The sequence below is a fragment of the Salvelinus fontinalis genome, chromosome 16 (assembly GCF_029448725.1).
Source record: "Salvelinus fontinalis isolate EN_2023a chromosome 16, ASM2944872v1, whole genome shotgun sequence".
Classification (NCBI taxonomy): Eukaryota; Metazoa; Chordata; class Actinopteri; order Salmoniformes; family Salmonidae; genus Salvelinus; species Salvelinus fontinalis.
The window spans coordinates 3,610,929-3,632,758 of NC_074680.1; positions in this window are offsets into that span (position 1 = coordinate 3,610,929).

Consider the following 21,830-nt stretch of genomic DNA (forward strand, 5'->3'; position numbering starts at 1 on the left):
CCTCAACGGTACTCCCACTGGCTTTGGTCTTTGTCATGTTAGCAATGTAGGCTACGCTGTTACTCCTCGCTTTTCCAGGCAGTGCAGATCACAGGGAAGATGGAAACAAACAGCAGGGATCTAGACAGTTACAAGCACAGGACAATCCGTGGTCCCAGCCACAAGGGATAACTGCGTCGCAGACTGCATTCAAGACCTCAAGGAAACCCCGCTAGCTTGACAGGCAGCTAACAGGGAGCTAGGCTAGTTGCAACGCCAAGCAGCTCATCAGACCCTTGGCGGCAAAGACCGCTCATGACCAATCAACAAACTGATAAACATTGGAACAAATTTTGAAAGGTGGAAGAGTGACGCCGAAATGGCCACAATTCTCATGGACTGGTAATGTTAGCTAAGTGTTGGGTAGCGTTTTTAGCCTGCTAGTTGGCTATTCGGAGTGTTTTGTAATCAAAGGAATCTAACAATAGCATAATGTAGCTACACTGCGTAAACCCAAAAAGATGCCCAATGTCTTTATTTCAACTAGCTAACGTTAGCTAGCTAAAGCTAGATATGCACATTGTTGACATGATAGTGTGTTTCATTTGTAGATGATAATGCTAGCTAGCTAAGTGGTCGACAGCATTTTCGGGCCCAGGATCACCCCATAAAATGTATTTGGCTATAAAATTCAGTACAGTAACATCTAGGGCTGTGGCGGTCATGCCATTTTGTGTGCTGGTTATAGTCATGTAAAAGATTGCCGCTCTGACGGTAAAGTAACACCAGACCAACATGTATTTTACAGGGAGATACTGCAGGAGACAAGTTGGGGCTGTGCAAACCTCAACACTGAAAGAGAGAAGACATGCTGCGTGAATTTTCTGTTATGCTTTGTGATTCAATAATTAATTTTCTTGGTTATCAACCAAAATAGTTAGCTATGTTTAACTGCTCAGCACATTGTCTGCCTATATACAGCATTGATTCCTACCTAGTGTGAATTACCCACCAGAATGAATACCCAGTGTGGTCAGTCAAGTAAACAATGGCTCATCTGCATAACATATTGGTAGAGTATGCCTGAAATATGCCATTTAGCCTGAAAATCCGACGTTTAATTGCATAGAATTCTACGTTTGGCAGAAATTAGCATTTCGATCGGGAAAGTTTCCGCGTACAACCTCTACAAGCTAGAACGCTGAATAAAATTATACTTTACCGGGTGTCCGTGTGACTAGTCCTTTTGCTGGTAATAATGTGAGACAAAATACCCACAGAGTAGTATTATCTACCCGACCTTCAGTATGCTGGTCTGTCTAATGTTTCTATTTCGGTTGTTTATTTTCAATACTGAAGCAATTCGCATGTGACAGACACATGCACAATATGGCCAAGCCTAACTGAACTGCGAGGAAACGTGTTCATACAGCATGGCAGAGCATAACGTATTTCACCTTTTTCTGATGAAACTTGAGAAATTAATATCCAATTACATTGCATTGAGTTAAAATCAAAACTATGAAAACTTGGAAACTTTGGAAAGGCCATTGACACTTGCGTTAGTAAGTGATTTCAATACATTTCAGTGATATGATTTTTCCCTCTCCCATCAGCATCAAAACTGCCAGGGTAACAGATCCATGGATGACTTGGACTACCTGCTGCATGATAAAAGACTGACCTATGCTATGTAAAAATCCACATAATTCACAATAAAAATCTTTGGAAGGTAAAAGTGACTGTTTTCAACAACAAAATGTTTTGACAATTACAACTGAATACTTGTAGAACTTAAATAAAACACCCATACAAGGCAGGACATATACAGCTACCTACCAGCTCCCAGGAAAACAAGTCTACATGGTGCCACATTGGATCACGGGAGGCCAGTACTCGCCACACACAGCAGCTTGGAATGTGTTGCCAGGTCCCACACCTCCAGACCACAAACTGTTATGTGCTGCTCCTGGTTCCCACACCCCCTACTAGGAGGTCATCAGAGCAGGTATTTAACTTTTTTTTTTTAATTTAACCTTTATTTAACTAGTCAGTTAAGAACAAATTCTTATTTACAATGACAGCCTAGGAACAGTGGGTTAACTGCCTTGTTCAGGGGCAGAACAACAGATTTGTACCTTGTCAGCTCAGGGATTCGGTCTAGCGGTTACTGGCCCAAGGCTCTAACCACTAGGCTACCTGCCGCCCCCGCAATGAATCCTTACGACCTTGCTACAGAGGTTCAATTATCAATGGCTGACAAACGAGTTCATTCGATCTTGTGAATTGAAATAATGAGAAATAGTGTTGATTTGGTTGGTTTCTGGTGTAGCAGGTAGAATGTCACATGGACACTGCTGATGGTGACGCATGTAGTGTAGCTGAAGGGTTAGGATGTTCGTCATCATCTATGGCTGACTTTGTTTCTTCCAACCAACAGGTCCAAGCTATCCTGTGCATTATTGGTTGACATTGGGAAAACATTGAACAAATTGTTACTTGAATAGTACACGGTACAGTGCAATGTCATATTCCCGTATACATCACACTGTATCCTGTGCATATGCCAAATAAACGTTGATATTGATTTGATAACATAATATTGATGGAATAGGAGTACATTATAGTGATAACGTATGCACCGTTTAGGAATTCAACCATATCTTATTCAATGCTCTCCAGGGTTGTGAATCACCATCAATGCTCTGTTGACTCCAGCATTACCTCAAAATAAGTCAGTGTCACAACAGTGTCCTTTACATAGATAGCATGTGGTGTTGTGCTGTAACCAGTGTAACATGTGTCATGCTACAACTTGTACAGCCTCAGGTTCCCTCGAAATTTACATTACATTTAAGTCATTTAGCAGACGCTCTTATCCAGAGCGACTTACAAATTGGTGCATTCACCTTATGATATCCAGTGGAACAACCACTTTACAATAGTGCATCTAACTCTTTTAAGGGGGGGGGGGGGTTAGAAGGATTACTTTATCCTATCCTAGGTATTCCTTAAAGAGGTGGGGTTTCAGGTGTCTCCGGAAGGTGGTGATTGACTCCGCTGTCCTGGCGTCGTGAGGGAGTTTGTTCCACCATTGGGGTGCCAGAGCAGCGAACAGTTTTGACTGGGCTGAGCGGGAACTGTACTTCCTCAGAGGTAGGGAGGCGAGCAGGCCAGAGGTGGATGAACGCAGTGCCCTTGTTTGGGTGTAGGGCCTGATCAGAGCCTGAAGGTACGGAGGTGCCGTTCCCCTCACAGCTCCGTAGGCAAGCACCATGGTCTTGTAGCGGATGCGAGCTTCAACTGGAAGCCAGTGGAGAGAGCGGAGGAGCGGGGTGACGTGAGAGAACTCGGGAAAGTTGAACACCAGACGGGCTGCGGCGTTCTGGATGAGTTGTAGGGGTTTAATGGCACAGGCAGGGAGCCCAGCCAACAGCGAGTTGCAGTAATCCAGACGGGAGATGACAAGTGCCTGGATTAGGACCTGCGCCGCTTCCTGCGTGAGGCAGGGTCGTACTCTTCGAATGTTGTAGAGCATGAACCTACAGGAACGGGTCACCGCCTTGATGTTAGTTGAGAACGACAGGGTGTTGTCCAGGATCACGCCAAGGTTCTTAGCACTCTGGGAGGAGGACACAATGGAGTTGTCAACCGTGATGGCGAGATCATGGAACGGGCAGTCCTTCCCCGGGAGGAAGAGCAGCTCCGTCTTGCCGAGGTTCAGCTTGAGGTGGTGATCCGTCATCCACACTGATATGTCTGCCAGACATGCAGAGATGCGATTCACCACCTGGTTATCGGAGGGGGGAAAGGAGAAGATTAATTGTGTGTCGTCTGCATAGCAATGATAGGAGAGACCATGTGAGGATATGACAGAGCCAAGTGACTTGGTGTATAGCGAGAATAGGAGAGGGCCTAGAACAGAGCCCTGGGGGACACCAGTGGTGAGAGCACGTGGTGCGGAGACAGATTCTCGCCACGCCACCTGGTAGGAGCGACCTGTCAGGTAGGACGCAATCCAAGCGTGGGCCGCGCCGGAGATGCCCAGCTCGGAGAGGGTGGAGAGGAGGATCTGATCAGTCAGAAAGTCAGAAATCAGACCCTTACCACCAGTATCTCCCTGTGAAATACATTTTGTGTATTTCACAGGGAGTGATACAGTTTGTGTGATGTTACTACGGTTGTTGCGGTGACAGTATTACTGCCACACTGCCAGTCATGAGTCATGACCACAGGCAAATGCCACGTGACCGTTGAGTCATGGTAATCTCCTCTTATAGAATTAGACATGTGTTGGTAGTACCTAACTCACTAAAGACCATCAGGTCACTAATTGCCTGATTCTCAGGGCTGTATTGTCCCTCTAACCACTCTAAGCTCAATGCAAATGCAATCAAAAATCACATCAATCACATATAAAAAATATATATAAATAAATACATCAAATATATATTTTGAAATCACATCAAACACTTATCATCAAAACAGTATAGTGCTTTTAAAACTCACCTCACTGTGATTGATCAATTTGAAAAAGACAATTCAACAACGGGTTGACACTGAATGGAAAACATGGTCATTGTGGATGTTGTTTCAAAGCCTAACACAACAGAATGGACAGCGCTTTCTAAGGTGATGATTCATTCAGAACACCTATATTCATATTAGAGCATATGCATAGACTTATGAGGCCAAACCCGAAAAAAAAAACATAATTAAAATAATGATGTACAAGATTACATTTAAAAAAAATGGTGATCACTTGATGAGCGAACAGCTGTGCAGCCTGAGGCAAGGAGCAGAGCACAAACTGTATTGCGACTTTATCAAGTCATCATCAGCCTATAGCATATCATGCAGCCCATATATGTTTTGATTTCTAAGACATTCTAAGGATTGTATCATTCACAACTTAAGTTGCCAAATAACTCTAAATCTAGCGCATAGCACCTGTTTCAAATGATCACTTTTACACTCAACATAACCTGTTTAAGCTCGCTCCGGAATGGGAAAAATATCATTTTGATTTTATAAAGCTAAGTTAAATTATATTCTTCTTACTATAAAATCATATAATATAAAATAATGGCACTGAAACTTATGCTTCTAAATGAACAAGCCTACAGCCTATGGTATGGCACAGCCAGATAACATACAGTAGGCCAACTGATATTCTGTTCTTCATATCATTGTTTCTTTAGACCTGCCTAAAATATATAATGGATTTGTTGTGACGGTGTATATTAAATTGATTTATTGATTTTTGAAATGTAGATGTTCCAAAGGCTCACACCAGCGGCTTGTGTGTGTGGAGGCCTGGAAATGCTAAACGTGTTTATTTTAATTAACGGTCAGCTACCGTGAGACCGGGAGTCTTTTACATGACATTAACCGGCAGACAAAATTATAGCTATAAGCATTTTTTAGGTGGTCCTGGGCCGAAAATGCTGTTGACCACCTAGCTAGCTAGCATTATTAACTACAAACGAAACACACTATCATATCAACAATCTGCATATCTAACTTTAGCTAGATAACGTTAGCTAGTTGAAATAAAGTCATTGGGCATCTTGTGGGGGTGTATGCAGTGTAGCTACATGATGCTATCATTAGATTCCTTTGGGTACAAAACAGTCAGAATACAGAAGATGTTAGCTAGCTAGCTAAGTAGCCTTTTTAGTGAGCTTGAATATTGAAAACACTAAGGTTAGCAGCTAACATAGCTTGCAGGCTAAACACTCAACCCAACACTTACCTAATGTTACAAGTCCATTTCGGCATCACTCTTCCACCTTTCAAAATGTTTTCCAATGTTTATCTGGTTTATGGATTATTCATTAGTATTTCTTTTCTCCCTTCTTTTTTTCTTTAGGGGTCGAGTTAATTCAGACCCAGGAACAGAGAATGATGCTTGTTGGCTTCGTCTGCTCTGTTTGTTTCTGGTGTCTATAACGTTAGGTTACAAGTGACATTCACTTCCTCTCCAGCTCCGGGGCAGCAGGGTCATTCCAGTAGGCAGGATTAATGCAAAAACACACCTAGCCCAGAAGGCCAGCCCAAGGCAGTTTAGGGCTCAATCCCCATGTTTTTGTTCAAAGTGAAAGTACTACACAAGAAGTGGGGTGGCATAGGGTTGCCCACAACCTACGGATTTTGGCTTTAACCATTTGGAATGAGTGCCTAAACTTAATGTTTTACTCCTATCAAAAACCTTTACCCTTAACCTCCTAAATTTGACGTTTGGACAAATTTAGAAATGTGGCTTTTGGAGAAACGTGGATAAACGCCTGATTCTGCAGTAAGACTGTGAGAACTTGTTGGCTTGTCACACAAACACACACACACACACACATACATGTGTAGACATATCATTTTGGTCACGTCAAGACAATGTAAAACAGGTTGCAGTATGTTTGCTTTGGTGTTCTTGTTCCTGAATGAACAAACCCTTTTTCTCCTCTGGTGAAGTCAGAGGGTTACCACTTCAGTACACATGTGCGGCATTTTGGAGCTCATTTGATCTGATTGAAAGAGAAAACGTTTGAAATTCATCAACAACAAAAAATCTGGAAAATACAAGGACAAAAGGGCTGTCATAAAGAAAAACAACTGAATTTATTTGATTTCTTTATTATCTCTCCCTCACATAAATACCTTAATACCACAGACTGCAAAACACTTACCCACCCATGCGTGTAAAACGGGTTACATCATCGAATACTGCTCTCTCCAGCTCTGTCAGTCAATGCTAAAAGGAGGTTGGGGACTTAATCAGTCCAGCATGGCAGAGCCCTTCAGTACTGTTAGCTTTGGCACGTACTCCCGCTTGACAGCTGCCGTCTGTATAGTCCTACTCCGATAGGGTCTGCACCAGTGTTTCCCCTATATCACTAACTCTGTAGGCCCCCGCCTATATGAGTTTGGCATCTATTTATTTCAGTTGATGGTTGGCATTCTGAGAGAAAAGATGAGCATGGCCAACAAAAAATGTAAAACGTGGAAAGACTTGTGTACTCCTATAATACCTGTATAACACCTATTGGACAGTGTTTCTACAGTACTATAGAGGGAGTACACAGCCCCACTCATCCCGTTATGATGATGTTTGCTAGCTCTACAAGTTCACATATACGGCTACCATTCTCTGCCTCAGTCTATGCTTATTGCTACCACTGACAGCTGTTTTACATTTGCAATTCCTTTGTTGTAATTCGAATAGCAGCAGAAGATTTCTTTACTTTATGGTATTCCACTGAAGAAAATTGCTGCCAGTTTACACAGAAATAGCCCGGTAACGGCTGACAGTATACCCTGCATATATTTTAGATTAGCATTTGATTCCCAAAACCCTGTACAATATTTGTCCACCATAAGAAAAACTGTGCTTGTTGGACAGTCTTTAATGGTATGCATACCAACAGTTTTACCCTCATTGAACTCTGATGTTTTTACTCACCAACGTAACATTACAGTGTGGTCAAAGACTTAGTAACTTAGTTGCAGTCACGATCTGGTTACCTATTACTACAAACATAGTTATGTTTTTGGGTTATTACATATTTATTAACTTATTTACAGAAATCTTCTAAACTTCCCACAATGCACTATTTCTCAACCTCAATATAGAGGATCTACTTTGTGCTACCGCAAGCTGGCTAACGTTAGCCAAACTACATGCTCTTCACGGACTTTGTGGCTGTGTCATCTAGTGGGAACTCGTTAGCACTGCAGGCTCTGGTGCCTTCTTTCCGTGGGCTCAAACCTAAAGAGAAAATCATACCTGCGTGCTCTATTTGTGTAACATTAGTACCTCCTTTTTGTTTTGCCAACTTTTTGGCATGTTCTCTGTGAAGTAAGCTACGGGAGTTTTGTAACTTTTTCAACCTTGGCTTAGTGCTAGCGTGTTAGCTGACTGACATCTGGAAACGATCTATTTAGGATTTTTCTCGCTAAAGTTTTTTATAACATTTTCCCTGATTCTTACCATCGGATGGGCCCAAGCCATCAATCTGTAAGTCTCTGCTCTTTTGATCTGTGGTTATGTCTTAGTTGTGTTGTGTTAGTTGTGTTCTAACTGGTCTCCGGTAGTTGGGCTCTTGCTTGCGGACTATAACCATGCTGGATGGCTAGGCTGGCTATGCTAATAGCCAGCGTTAGATGGCTAAATAGCTTTCTGGCTAAGATAACTGCATATAGCTAACATTCTTTGATTTTGGTTAGATGGCATTATGTATTTCCAAAACTTTGATTTACTTTAATGTAGCTGTAAGCTGGGTGTTTATAGCAACTGGCTGACTAATTCAGAGCTAACATACAGTGCCTTCGGAAAGTATTCAGAGAACCATTGACTTTTTCCACATTTTGTTACATTAAAGCCTTATTCTAAAAATGTTTTTTTAATCCTCAGCAATCTACACACAATACCCCATAATGACAAAAAAAACTGCTTTTTAGAAATGTTGGCAAATGTATAAAATAAACAACAGAAATACATTATTTACATAAGTATTCAGACCCTTTCTATGAAACTCGAAATTGAGCTCAGGTGGATCCTGTTTCCATTGATCATCCATGAGATGTTTCTACAACTTGATTGGAGTCCACCTGTGATAAATTCAATTGATTGGACATCATTTGGAAAGTCACACACCTGTCTAGATAAGGTCCCACAGTTGACAGTGCATATCAGAGCAAAAACCAAGCCAGGAGGTCGAAGGAATAGTGCTCCGAGACAGGATTGTGTTGAGACACAGATCTGGGGATGGGTACCAGTTTTCAAACTGAGAAGGTCCTTCGTCAGGAAGGTGACCAAGAACCTGATGGTCACTCTGACAGAGCTCTAGAGTTCCTCTGTGGAGATGGGAGAACCTTCCAGAAAGACAACCATCTTTGCAGCGCTCCAATAATCAGGTCTTTATGATAGAGTGGCCAGACGGTAGCCACTGTTCAGTAAAAGGCACATGAGAGCCCGCTTGGAGTTTGCCAAAAGGCACCTAAAGACTCAAAGACCATGAAAAACAAGATTATCTGGTCTGATATAATCAAGATTGAACTATTTGGCCTGAATGCCAAGCGTCACGTCTGGAGCAAACCTGGCACCATCCCTACCGTGAAGCATGGTGGTGGCAGCATCATACTGTGGGGATATTTTTCAGCCAAGACCACACAGCCAAGACAATGCAGCCAAGACAACCACACAGCCAAGACAATGTAGGAGTGGCTTTGGGACAAGTCTCTGAATGTCCTTGAGTGGCCCAGCCAGAGCCCGGACTTGAACCCAATCCAACATCTCTGGACAGACCTGGAAATAGCTGTGCAGCAACTGTGCCATCTGTGCCATCCAACCTGACAGAGCTTGAGAGGATCTGCAGAGAAATACAGGTGTGCCAAGCTTGGTGCATCATACCCAAGAAGACTCAAGGTTGTAAACACTGCCAAAGCTGTGTCACATTCTGACCATAGTTCTTGTGTGTTTTACTTGTTTTAGTGTTGGTCAGGACGTGAGCTGGGTGGGCATTCTATGTTGTGTGTCTAGTTTGTCCATTTCTATGTATGCGTTATATGGTTCTCAATCAGAGGCAGGTGTTTGTCATTGTCTCTGATTGGGAACCATATTTAGGTGGCTTGTTTTGTGTTGGGGTTTGTGGGTGGTTGTTTCCTGTCTTTGTGTTCTGCACCATATAGGACTGTCTCGGTTTTCACGTTTGTTATTTTGTATTTTGTATAGTGTTCACGTTATCGTCTCTTTGTTATTAAACATGTTGAATACTAGCCGCGCTGCATTTTGGTCCTCTCCTTCATCTCAGGAAGAAAACCATTACAAGCTGCTTCAACAAAGTCCTAAGTAAAGGGTCTGAGTTCTTATGTAAATGTGATATATCAGTAAAAAAAATAAAAATAATTAGCAAACGTTTCTAAAAACCTGTTTTTGCTTTGTCATTATGGGATATTGTGTGTAGATTGATGAACAATTTAATCAGTTTTAAAATAAGACTGTATCCTAACAAAATGTGGAAAAAGTCAAGGGTTCTGAATACTTTCCGAAGGCACTGTAACATTAGTTGGATAGTAGGGCTAACGTTATAAGGCTACTAGGGCTAACATTTACATCATTTACATTTAAGTTAAGTTATACATTTGAAGTTATTTCTGTTGGAGTTCACATTATAGGGAATAGGCAGGCTTGCCGGGTCCTTCATATTACATCACACAACAGAAATGTTGACATAATTTTTTATTTAACCTTTATTTAACTAGGCAAGGCAGTTATGGTAGCAACACAACATGCAACAACATGGTAGCAACACATGGCAGGAGCACAACATGGTTGCAGCACAAAACATGGTACAAACATTTTTGGGCACAGACAACAGCATAAAGGGCAAAAAGGTAGAGACAACAATACATCACGCGAAGCAACCACAACTGTCAGTAAGAGTGTCCATGATTGAGTCTTTGAATGAAGATATTGAGATAAAACCGTCCAGTTTGAGTGTTTTTTTCAGCTCGTTCCAGTCGCTAGCTGCAGTGAACTGAAAAGAGAAGCGACCCAGGGATGTGTGTGCTTTGGGGACCTTTAACAGAATGTGACTGGCAGAACGGGTGTTGGATGTGGAGGATGAGGGCTGCAGTAGATATCTCAGATAGGGGGGAGTGAGGCCTAAGAGGGTTTTATAAATAAGCATCAACCAGTGGATCTTGCGATGGGTATACAGATATGACCAGTTTACAGAGTAGTATAGAGTGCACTGATGTGTCCTATAAGGAGCATTGCTGGCAAATCTGATGGCCGAATGGTAAAGAACATCTAGCCGCTCGAGAGCACCCTTACCTGCCTATCTATAAATTACATCTCCATAATATAGCATGGGTAGGATGGTCATCTGAATCAGGGTTAGTTTGGCAGCTGTGGTGAAAGAGGAGCAATTACAATAGAGGAAACCAAGTCTAGATTTAACCTTAGCCTGAAACTTTGATATGTGCTCGGAGAAGGACAGTGTACCGTTTAGCCATACTCCCAAGTAGTTGTATGAGTTGACTACCTCAAGCTCTAAACCCTCAGAGTTAGTGATCACAGCAGTGGGGAGAGGGGCATTCTTCTTACAAAACCACATTACCTTTGTTTTGGAGGTGTTCAGAACAAGGTTAAGGGCAGAGAACGCTTGTTGTACACTAAAAAAGCTTTGTTGCAGAGCGTTTATCACAAAATACAGGGAGGGGCCAGCTGAGTATAAGACTGTATCATCTGCATTTAAATAAATGAGAGAGCTTCCTACTGCTTGAGCTATGTTGTTGATGTAAATTGAGAAGAACGTGGGGCCTAGGTTTGAGCCTTGGGGTACTCCTTTGGTGACAGGCAGTGGCTGAGATAGCAGATGTTCTGACTTTATACACTGCACTCTTTGAGAGAGGTAGTTAGCAAACCAGGCCAAAGACCCCTCAGAGACACCAATACTCCTTATTTGGCCCACAAGTATGGAATGGTCTACCGTATCAAAAGCTTTGGCCAAGTCTATAAAAATAGCAGCACAACATTGCTTAGAATCAAGAGCAATGGTGACCTCATTTAGGACCTTTAAGGTTGTAGTGACACATCGATAACCTGAGCGGAAACCAGATTGCATACCCAACAGAATACTATTGACATAAAGAATGCCAGTCAGTTGATTATTGGCCTATAACAATTAGGATCAGCTTGAAAGGACGCAACGTGGCTGCCATCCAAGCAATCGGAACCTCCCAAGAGAGGAGAGACAGGTTAAAAAGGTCAGAGATAGGCTTGGCGATGACATTGGGCAGCAACCTTGAAGAAGAAAGGGTCTAAACCATCTGAACTAGATGTTTTTTGGGGGTCAAGTTTAAGGAGCTCCTTTAGCACATCAGACTCAGTGACCGCCTGCAGGGAGAAACTTTGTAGCGTGGCAGGGGAAAAGAGGGAGGAGCAATGGGGAGTCACATTAGAAGGGTTGGGAGAAGAGGAAATGTTTCACTGGCAAGGAGGCATGGCAGAGTCAAATAGGAATCCTGACTTAAAACTTCTTGCCACTAGGGGGGTGCTATTTCGACATAGCACAAAGGTGTACCCAATGTAAATGGTTTCGTACTCAATTCTTGCTCGTACAATATGCATATTATTCTTACTATTGGATAGAAAACACTCTCTAGTTTGTAAAACCGTTGGAATTATGTCTGTGGGTGAACCAGAACTCTTTCTGCAGCGAAATCCATGACAGGAACTGCGAAGGTCTGAAAACGAAGCTCTGCTCTGAGATCCGTTTTAAGCCCTGTGTGTATCGTATGGATCGACATGAACTGCACCCGCCTTCCCCTGGATGTCAGTAACCAATGAGAAGTGGAATGGGGTCTCTACGTCATTCTCAGAGTTTATAAATGGCCAAGGAGCGAGAGTACCTCTCTTTTCAACTTTTGCCTTTACGCAAAGCAGGACCTCAGCATGGCATTTTGGAACGCTCACTTATCGACCTTAAATATATCCGTCTTTATTTTAATTTGATATAGGTGTTAGAAACATCATAACGAAGTTATTTTAAACCGAGTTATATCATTTTACGCGAGTATATTGCTATTTTCGGAATTTCCTTAGAATTACGTTTTGGGTATTTGGGCATGCGTGACCACATAGCTACTGTTAGCGGCTAATTCCGAAGTTGAAGGCCGACGTTTTACAACCAAGCAAGGATTCTTTTGGACAAAGGACCACTTGGCCAAGATTCTGATGGAAGCTCGTCCAAAAGTAAGAGCTATTTATGATGTTATTCCGTACTTATGTGTAAAAATGTAAACGGATTTGACCGCAATTATTTCGGCACTAGTCTGGCTGTAGAGCACACTGTATGTCTTGTAACGTTAATTTTAAAAATCTAACTCAGTGATTGCATTAACCTTTCACGAGTATCTACCCCGGGTCCGGGAGCACCATACCCCCCCCCCCCCCCCCCCCACACTGAGTAGCATCGCTGGCACTGCGTCACAATTAAATAGTAGCATCTAAATATCATTAAATCACAAGTCCAAGACACCTAATGAAAGATACAGATCTTGTTAATAAAGCCACGATTTCAGATTTTTTAAATGTTTTACAGGGAAGACAAAATATGTAAATCTATTAGCTACCCACGTTAGCAAAAGACACCATTTTTCTTTGTCCACCATTTTCTCTCTCCACCAGTAGCTATCACCAATTCGGCCAAATAAAGATATTGATAGCCATTAACCAAGAAAAAAACTCATCAGATGACAGTCTGATAACATATTTATGGTATAGGATAGGTTTTGTTAGAAAAATGTGCATATTTCAGGTATAAATCATAGTTTACAATTGCACCCACTATCACAACTCGACTAGAATAAATACACAGAGCAACGTGTATTACCTAATTACTAATCATAAAACATTTCGTAAAAATACACAGCATACACTAATTGAAAGACACAGATCCTGTGAATACAGACAATATTTCAGATTTTCTAAGTGTCTTACAGCGAAAACACAATAAATGGTTATATTAGCATACAACATGTGCAAACATTACCAGAGCATTGATTCTAGCCAAAGAGAGCGATAACGTAAATATCGCCAAAATATATGAATTTTTTCACTAACCTTCTCAGAATTCTTCAGATGACACTCCTGTAACATCATATTACAACATACATATAGAGTTTGTTCGAAAATGTGCATATTTAGCCACCAAAATCATGGTTAGACAATGACAAAAGTAGCCCAGCTGGTCAGAAAATGTCGTGCGCCATATTAGACAGTGATCTAGTCTTATACATAAATACTCATAAACTTGACTAAAAAATACAGGGTGGACAGCGATTGATAGACAATTTAATTCTTAATACAATCGCTGAATTACATTTTTTAAATTATCCTTACTTTTCAATACAGGTTGCGCCAAGCGAAGCTACATCTAACAAAATGGCGGCATAAGCGATTAACATTTTTCGACAGAAACACGATTTATCATAATAAATTGTTCTTACTATGAGCTGTTCTTTCATCAGAATCTTGGGCAATGAATCCTTTCTTGGGTCTAATCGTCTTTTGGTCGAAAGCTCTCCTCTTGCCATGTGGAAATGCCCACTAACGTTCGGCATGACCTGGAAACCTGCCCAGAGGTTCAAAGTGTCTCAGAAAGAAATGCCTCAAAATCGCACTAAACGGATATAAATTGCTATAAAATGGTTTAAATTAACTACCTTATGATGTTTTTAACACCTATAACGAGTAAAAACATGACCGGAGAAATATTACTGGCTAAACAACAGCTTGGAAGGAGGCGAGTCCGATGCCAGGCGCAGGCAGCCAAAGGAAGTTACTTCCGGTATTTGGTGATTTATAGAGGCCCTAATTGCGCAATCGACTCGATTCAAAGCGTCATCATGTACTGACATCCAGGGGAAGACGTAAGAAGTGTCTGTTTCTCCATTGCATTTACAGGCACCTTTAAACTGACTCCAGATCAGGGGCCAAGATGTCTGAAATCTGACTCCATGTCAGGGAAAGTGCTGTAGAATGAGTTCTGTTCCACTCAGAGACAAAATTCCAACGGCTATAGAAACTAGAGTGTTTTCTATCCAATAATAATAATAATATGCATATTGTACGAGCAAGAATTGAGTACTAGGCAGTTTAATCTGTAGAGCAAATTATGCTAATGCGAAACAGCACCCCCTATAGTTGCAAGAAGTTTAAGAACTAATTTGTCTTTCAATTGCTGTCCAACCTGTATTTTTTTTGTCAAGTTTATGAATAGCTTTCGATAAGATTAGGTGCCTTTCCAAAATGGCGCCGGCCAGAATGAATGCCCTGTTGCTGCTGATCAAATTGTATAACCACGTTGTATGTTGCTAATTATGCAACATTTCAAACAAAACCTATATGGATTGTGTAATATGATGTTACAGGACTGCCATCTGAAGAATTCTGAGAAGGTTAGTGAAAGAATTAATAGCGTTTGGTGGTTTATAACGTTATTGCTATTTTTGCCTTGAATCAATGCTGCCGTGTGACTGACTATTGTACTAAGCTAAGATAACGCTATATTGTGTTTTCGCTGTAAAACACTTAGAAAATCTGACATATTGGCTATATTCACATGATCTGTGTCTTTCATCTGCTTTACGCTGTGTATTTTTAAGAAAGGTTTTATGATGAGTAATTAGCTAATACACGATGGTCTCTGTAGTTATTCTAGTCATTTTAGTGATAGTTGTGATGGGGGCTGCAATTGTAAACTATGATTTCTACCTGAAATATGCACATTTTTCTAACAAAACCTATGCTATACAATAAATATATTATCAGACTGTCATCTGATGAGGTTTGTTTCTTGGTTAGTGGCTATTTATATCTTTATTTGGTCAAATTTGTGATAGCTACTGATGCAGTAAGAAAATGGTGGAGTAAGGAAATTGTTGTCTTTTGCTAACATGGTTAGCTAATAGATTTACATATTGTGTCTTCCCTGTAAAACATTTTAAAAATCAGAGATGATGGCTTGAATCACAAGATCTGTATCTTTCATTTGGTGTCTTGGACTTGTGATTTCATGAACATTTTATTTTATGATATCCCTGTAACTTTAGGCTAGGCTATGCTAGTCAGCTTCTGTGATGGGGGGATCCCGGATCCGGGTTAGGGAGGCGTTAGAGGTTGATGAAGTGGTGATTAAAGAGCTCAGCCATGTGCTCCTTGTCAGTAACAACCACATCATCAACATTAAGGGACATGGGAAGCTTTGAGGAGGTGGGTTTATTCTCCAGGTCTTTAACCATTTTCCAGATCTTCTTGGGGTTAGACCCACAGAGAGAGAGCTGCTCCTTAAAGTAACTAGGATAGCCTGAGTGCACTTATTTATAATTTGCCTGAAATGCCCTGACTTCGACACTTTTCGGAATTCTGTCTGGTTTTATTTAATAACTCCAAAAATAGAAAAGTAACTTTGCATTGGAACTTTTTATGCGTATACTAATACAAAGTGGAAGACGGTGCCGGAAAATATTGCTGACGTTTTACGTGCTCCTAACCGATTGTGTTTTTATGTTCATTTTTTAACTTATTTTGTACATAATGTTGCTGCTACCGTCTCTAATGACCGAAAATAACTTGTGGACATCAGAACAGTGGCTACTCACCACGAACTGGCAAAAGCTTTTTTTTTTTTTTTACGACTAAGACGAGCCCGACGTGAGCGACATACTGCTTTCCCGGGAACAGGCCCAAATCCCTGTCATTTGCGTGAAGAGACGACGGAGAAAAAGAGGATGGAGATTGGGCTGTCTTCTGAGAATTTGTGGCGATCCCCCAAAAAAACCCTGCCTTCCATTTTTACTAGCTAACGTGCAATCATCATTTGAAAATAAAATCGACGACCTACGAGGAAGATTAAACTACCAATGGGACGTTAAAAACTGTAATATCTTATGCTTCACAGAGTCGTGGCTGAACAACGGCATCATCAACATACAGCTAGCTGGTTATATGCTGTATCGGCAGCATAGAACAGCATCGTCTGGTAAGACAAGGGGTGGCGGACTATGCATATATGTAAACAACAGCTGGTGCACGATATCTAAGGAAGTCTTGAGGTTTTGCTCACCTGAGGTAGAGTATCTCACAATAAGCTGTAGACCACACCGTCTAACCTGGAGTTTTCATCTGTATTTTTTGTAGCTGTCTACATACCACCACAGACCGATGCTGGCACTAAGACCGCACTCAATGAGGTGTTTTTCGCCAAAAGCAAACAGGAAAACGTTCATCCAGAGGTGACGTTCCTAGTGGCCGGGGACTTTAATGGAGGTAAACTTATAAATCTGTTATACCAAATTTCTATCAACATGGTAAATGTGCAACCAGAGGGGGAAAAAAACTCTAGACCACCTTTATTCCAAACACAGAGACGGGTACAAAGCTTTCCCTGGCCATCCATTTGCCAAATCTGACCATAATTTTATCCTCCTGATTCCTGCTTACAAGCTAAAATTAAAGCAGGACACACCAGTGACTCTGTCACTAAAAAAGTGGTCAGATGAGACAGATGCTAAGTTACAGGACTGTTTTTCTAGCACAGACTGGAATATGTTCTGGGATTCTTACTATGGCATTGAGGAGTACACCACATCAGTCATTGGCTTCTTCAATAAGTGCATTGATGACATCCCCCCGCAGTGACCGTACGCACATACCCCAACCAGAAGCCACGGGTTACAGGCAACATCCGCACTGAGCTAAATGCTAGAGCTGCCGCTTTCAAGGAACGGGTTTCTAACCCGGAAGCTTATAAGAAATCCCGCTATGCCCTCCTACGAACCATCAAAGAAGCAAAGTGTCAATACAGGACTAAGATTGAATCGTAATACATCGACTCCGACGCTCATCAGATGTGGCAGGACTTGCAAACCATTACAGACTACAAAGGGAAGCACAGCCGAGAGCTGCCCAGTGAGACGAGCCTACCAGACGAGCTAAACTACTTCTATACTCGCTTCGAGGCACATAACACTGAAACACGCATGAGAGCACCAGCTGTTCCTGATGACTGTGTGATCACGCTCTCTGCAGCCGATGTAAAACGTGACAGCCTATAGGGAGGAGGTCAGAGACCTGGCCATGTGGTGCCAGGACAACAACCTCTCCATCAATGTGATCAAGACAAAGGAGATGATTGTGGACTACAGGAAAAGGAGGACCGAGCACGCCCCCATTCTCATCGACAGGTCTGTAGTGGAGCAGGTTGAGAGCTTCAAGTTCCTTGGTGTCCACATCACCAACAAACTATCATGGTCCAAGCACACCAAGACAGTCGTGAAGAGGGCACGACAAAACCTATTCCCCCTCAGGAGACTGAAAAGATTTGGCATGGGTTCTCAGATCCTCAAAAGGCTCTACAGCTGCCCCATCGAGAGCATCCTGACTGTTTGCATCACTTTCTGGTATGGCAACTGCTCGGCCTCCGACCACGAGGCACTACAGAGGGCAGTGCATATGGCCCAGTACATCATTTGGGCCAAGCTTCCTGCCATCCAGGATCTCTATACCAGGCGGTGTCAGAGGAAGGCCCTAAAAATTGTTCAAGACTCCAGCCACCCTAGTCAGCTACCGCATGGCAAACGGTACCAGAGTGCCATGTCTAGTTCGAGGAGGTGTCTAAACAGCTTCTACCCCCAAGCCATAAGTCTCCTGAACATCTAATCAAATGGCTACCCAGACTATTTGCATTGCCCCCCCCCCCCCTTGTTTACGCCGCTGTTACTCTCTGTTATTATCTATGCATAGTCACTTTAACAACTCTTCCTACATGTACATATTACCTCAATTACCTCGACTAACCGGTGCCCCCACCACATTGACTCTGTACTGGTACACCCTGTATATAGCCTCGCTATTGTTATTTTACTGCTGCTCTTTAACTACTTGTTACTTTTATTTCTTATTCTTATTCATATATTTAAACTGCATTGTTGGTTAGGGGTTTGTAAGTAAGCATTTCAATGTAAGGTCTACAGCTGTTGTATTTGGCGCATGTGATGAATATAATTTGTGGTTACGTTTATGCTACCTACCCCTTAAGTTGTGGGTGGGTTTGTTTGTTAATTTCAGCAATTTCTGGAGGTTTGTGTGGTTTCTGTGGCACTTGTTCCACATCCAAACTTACTGACAGACAGGGGTTTTGATCTCTCAAAACTCAAACGCGGAGCAGTTCTTCACCTACCCTTCAAACATCACTACTTCTTCTAGATATGACATTTAAGGCATTCTGTAATCCATTGTCGTGCCCCAAAAAGTAGATGTACGATGTTTAATGATTCGTTTGATTTCATAAAGTAATTCAAGGACGTTTTTGTATCAAAAGCCCTTGCCTGTTAAAAAAATAGATAATCTCTTTACATAGTTTACTCAAATAAACTGGGGCAATATGCAGGGAACCAGCCAAGAGTAAACAGGACATAGGTCCAAGCCCACCAAATGGTTTCTTTATGAGTATGACGCTAAATTGCTTCAGGGCCCCACCAGTCAAGTAGCTCAGTCTAATATATTTTATGTTTTGGAATTCCTCGATTATGATGCTTAATTTAACAAAGATTTATGTTATATGGTCTTTGGCAGGTACACGTTTTCATAAGCAATTAACTATTGTTCCTTCTGGCTCCAAATTCTCCATTAAATATTTTTGGGCTTATACAGCGATGGCCAACAATCAAGCTAAATACAAGCTCAGGCTTATCCGAGCAACTTCTCCTTATTAGTTCCCAACCTTCTCGTTTGGTCCTATTTCTTTGTTCTGAAAGCTTATCTCAAGTGTCTTGTTGTAATGAATCTATCTGTGCAGTCTACTGACATCTTGACCGAAATGAGTGGACTTTGGCACAGAGTATAGGATCTTTGGGAGAACGACCAAATATTTGTATCGAAAGAACAAACTTTATCTCTGTGTTCTCTGCCGTCTTAACAAACAAAGTGGTGATTATGTTGAGTGCGATATGGTTTATAACTGAAGTTCTTTCTGCACAAAAAAATGCCTATCCTCTTTTGGCTTAAAAAAAATGATGTGTAACAATTTTGTTGTCAGCAACCATACCACCCTCCATTCCCATCACCTCTATCCCACTGTTGGCTTGCCTTTAAAGGATGGATAGATCATCCAAAAGGGACACAAAGGACGCAGGTCGCAGACTGTCAGCTCAATTTATGTGTCAACATTTCAAGATCTCTAGGTTTTCATTTAAAATGTCTCTAGCTCTCATACACTCGGTGGTACAGCTTTTCGTGTCTCTCTCTGACTGCAGTCACTTCCGGAAGCCTGTAGTATATGTGGTTTCCAAGCGGCTTGCCCCAGTCTTCATTACATGTGTAATCAGCCCCTTATCCAAGCCACACACCTAACCACAATGTCAACCAATCCTAATCATTCAGCAGCATCAGAACAGCAGGGGAAATAATATCACTGCCTCTGCCACTCACAGACGAACTTAGCAGTCGGCCCCCCAGAACTCCACATGAATCATGCTTGACAGCAATCTAAGAAGGCCCCAATATCTCACACTTTGATTATTTCACATGGACCTTTTTATTAGTACATGGGAGGATAGTGTTGTATAGGGTCCATTTTTACCACTCTTTTACGGTTTGATTAAGTTTGAGTGCATTCACATTTGAACATATCCCTGTAGCACACATACTGTACATAAAACAAAAATGCTGATAAACTGCTTTACCAACCCCAGTAAAATGACAATGTTGTGTACTACAGCATATACTACCATCCATAAAGTGTGCCCTGTTTGACTCTTCTGTAATTTCAACAGTAAAACACTGTAGGATGCACAGTATAATACCATACATGTGTTTTACAGCATTCATGCTGTAGATTGCACTGCATTATGGGTAAAATGCTGGAAAATACTGTTATTAACTGTAATTCGGAAGTCTCCTGTAAAAATGACTATGACAGACTGTATTTCTTTAAAGTAATAGCTTATGCCTACTGTGGATTCAAATCCAGATCCATTTCAGGCACCAACCTTATGCTGTCGGGTGAGACACATGAAGCTCAGAATATTTTGGTAAATATCTTCAAGAAGCGGCTGTGAAATGGAAGAATATTTTGAGCAGCTGCTGGGAAGGTACCTTGCCTTGTTTATAAGTATCGGCGGTGGAAACTAGTAACGTTGCGAGAATTTTTCCCTCCCAGGATTATAGAGTATTTCATGTAGGATAGCAGCCTACTCAAGAAATAACTAATATTTGGTAGCCATCTAGATGTCACTGTGATGTAATTTACTCAATGGGGAGAGCATAATTGGCATAAACACCCCAACGGAGTGTCCTCCTTAGCTGTCACAACATTGTGTGATTTAGTTCACTTGGCGCTCATCTGTGCAACATAAATCATTGTTTTGTTGGCCAGGATTGTCCATATTGCCTCTTCCACTAACCATTTGTGTAATTTAAAAGCTAAACCTGTTCACTTTACCAGTAGCATGCAAACATTTGGTGGCACAGCTAAAAAGGAAAATGTGTGATATTGTGTAGGCTATAGCAATGTATTAGTTTGCTAGGGTTTGAAGTAGGTGTTTCTAGCTGTCTTATTTGTCTTTGTTCAAATCAAATATTTTTGGTCACATACACATGATTAGCAGATGTTATTGCGGGTGTAGTGAAATGCTTGTGCTTCTAGCTCCGACAGTGCAGTAATATCTAACAAGCAATATCTAACAAATTTCACAACATATACCCAATACACACAAATCTAAGTAGGAATGAATTAAGACTATATACATATGGACGAGCGATGTCAGAGCGGAACGGACTAAGATACAGTAGAGTAGTATAGAAAACAGTATATACATATGAGATGAGTAATGCCAGATATGTAAACATTATTAAGTGACTGAGATACCGTAGAATAGTATAGAATACAGTATATGCATATGAGATGACTAATGCCAGATATGTAAACATTATTAAAACAATCCTTGCTGCTTTGTTCTGTGCATTCTGCAGCCTCCTAATTCCTCATGCTGATGCATTTCCCCAGACCACAGAACAGTAGTTCACCTGACTCTCAATTAATGCTCGTGTTATTTGCTTAAGAATCTTTCCTGGTAAATATTTAGCTATCCTTCTGATCATGCATGCAGTTTTTTATTTTTATTAACATTAGTTAGAGACGACCATGATAAGCAGTTGTCTAGCTGCACTCCCAGTAGTTTGCTTTCTGCCACTGCCTCAATTTGTACTCCTCCCATACTAAACTGTATCCGATGCTGTGTTGGCCTTTTCCTGGTGGAACAGACCAACATAACTTTGGTTTTCTTGG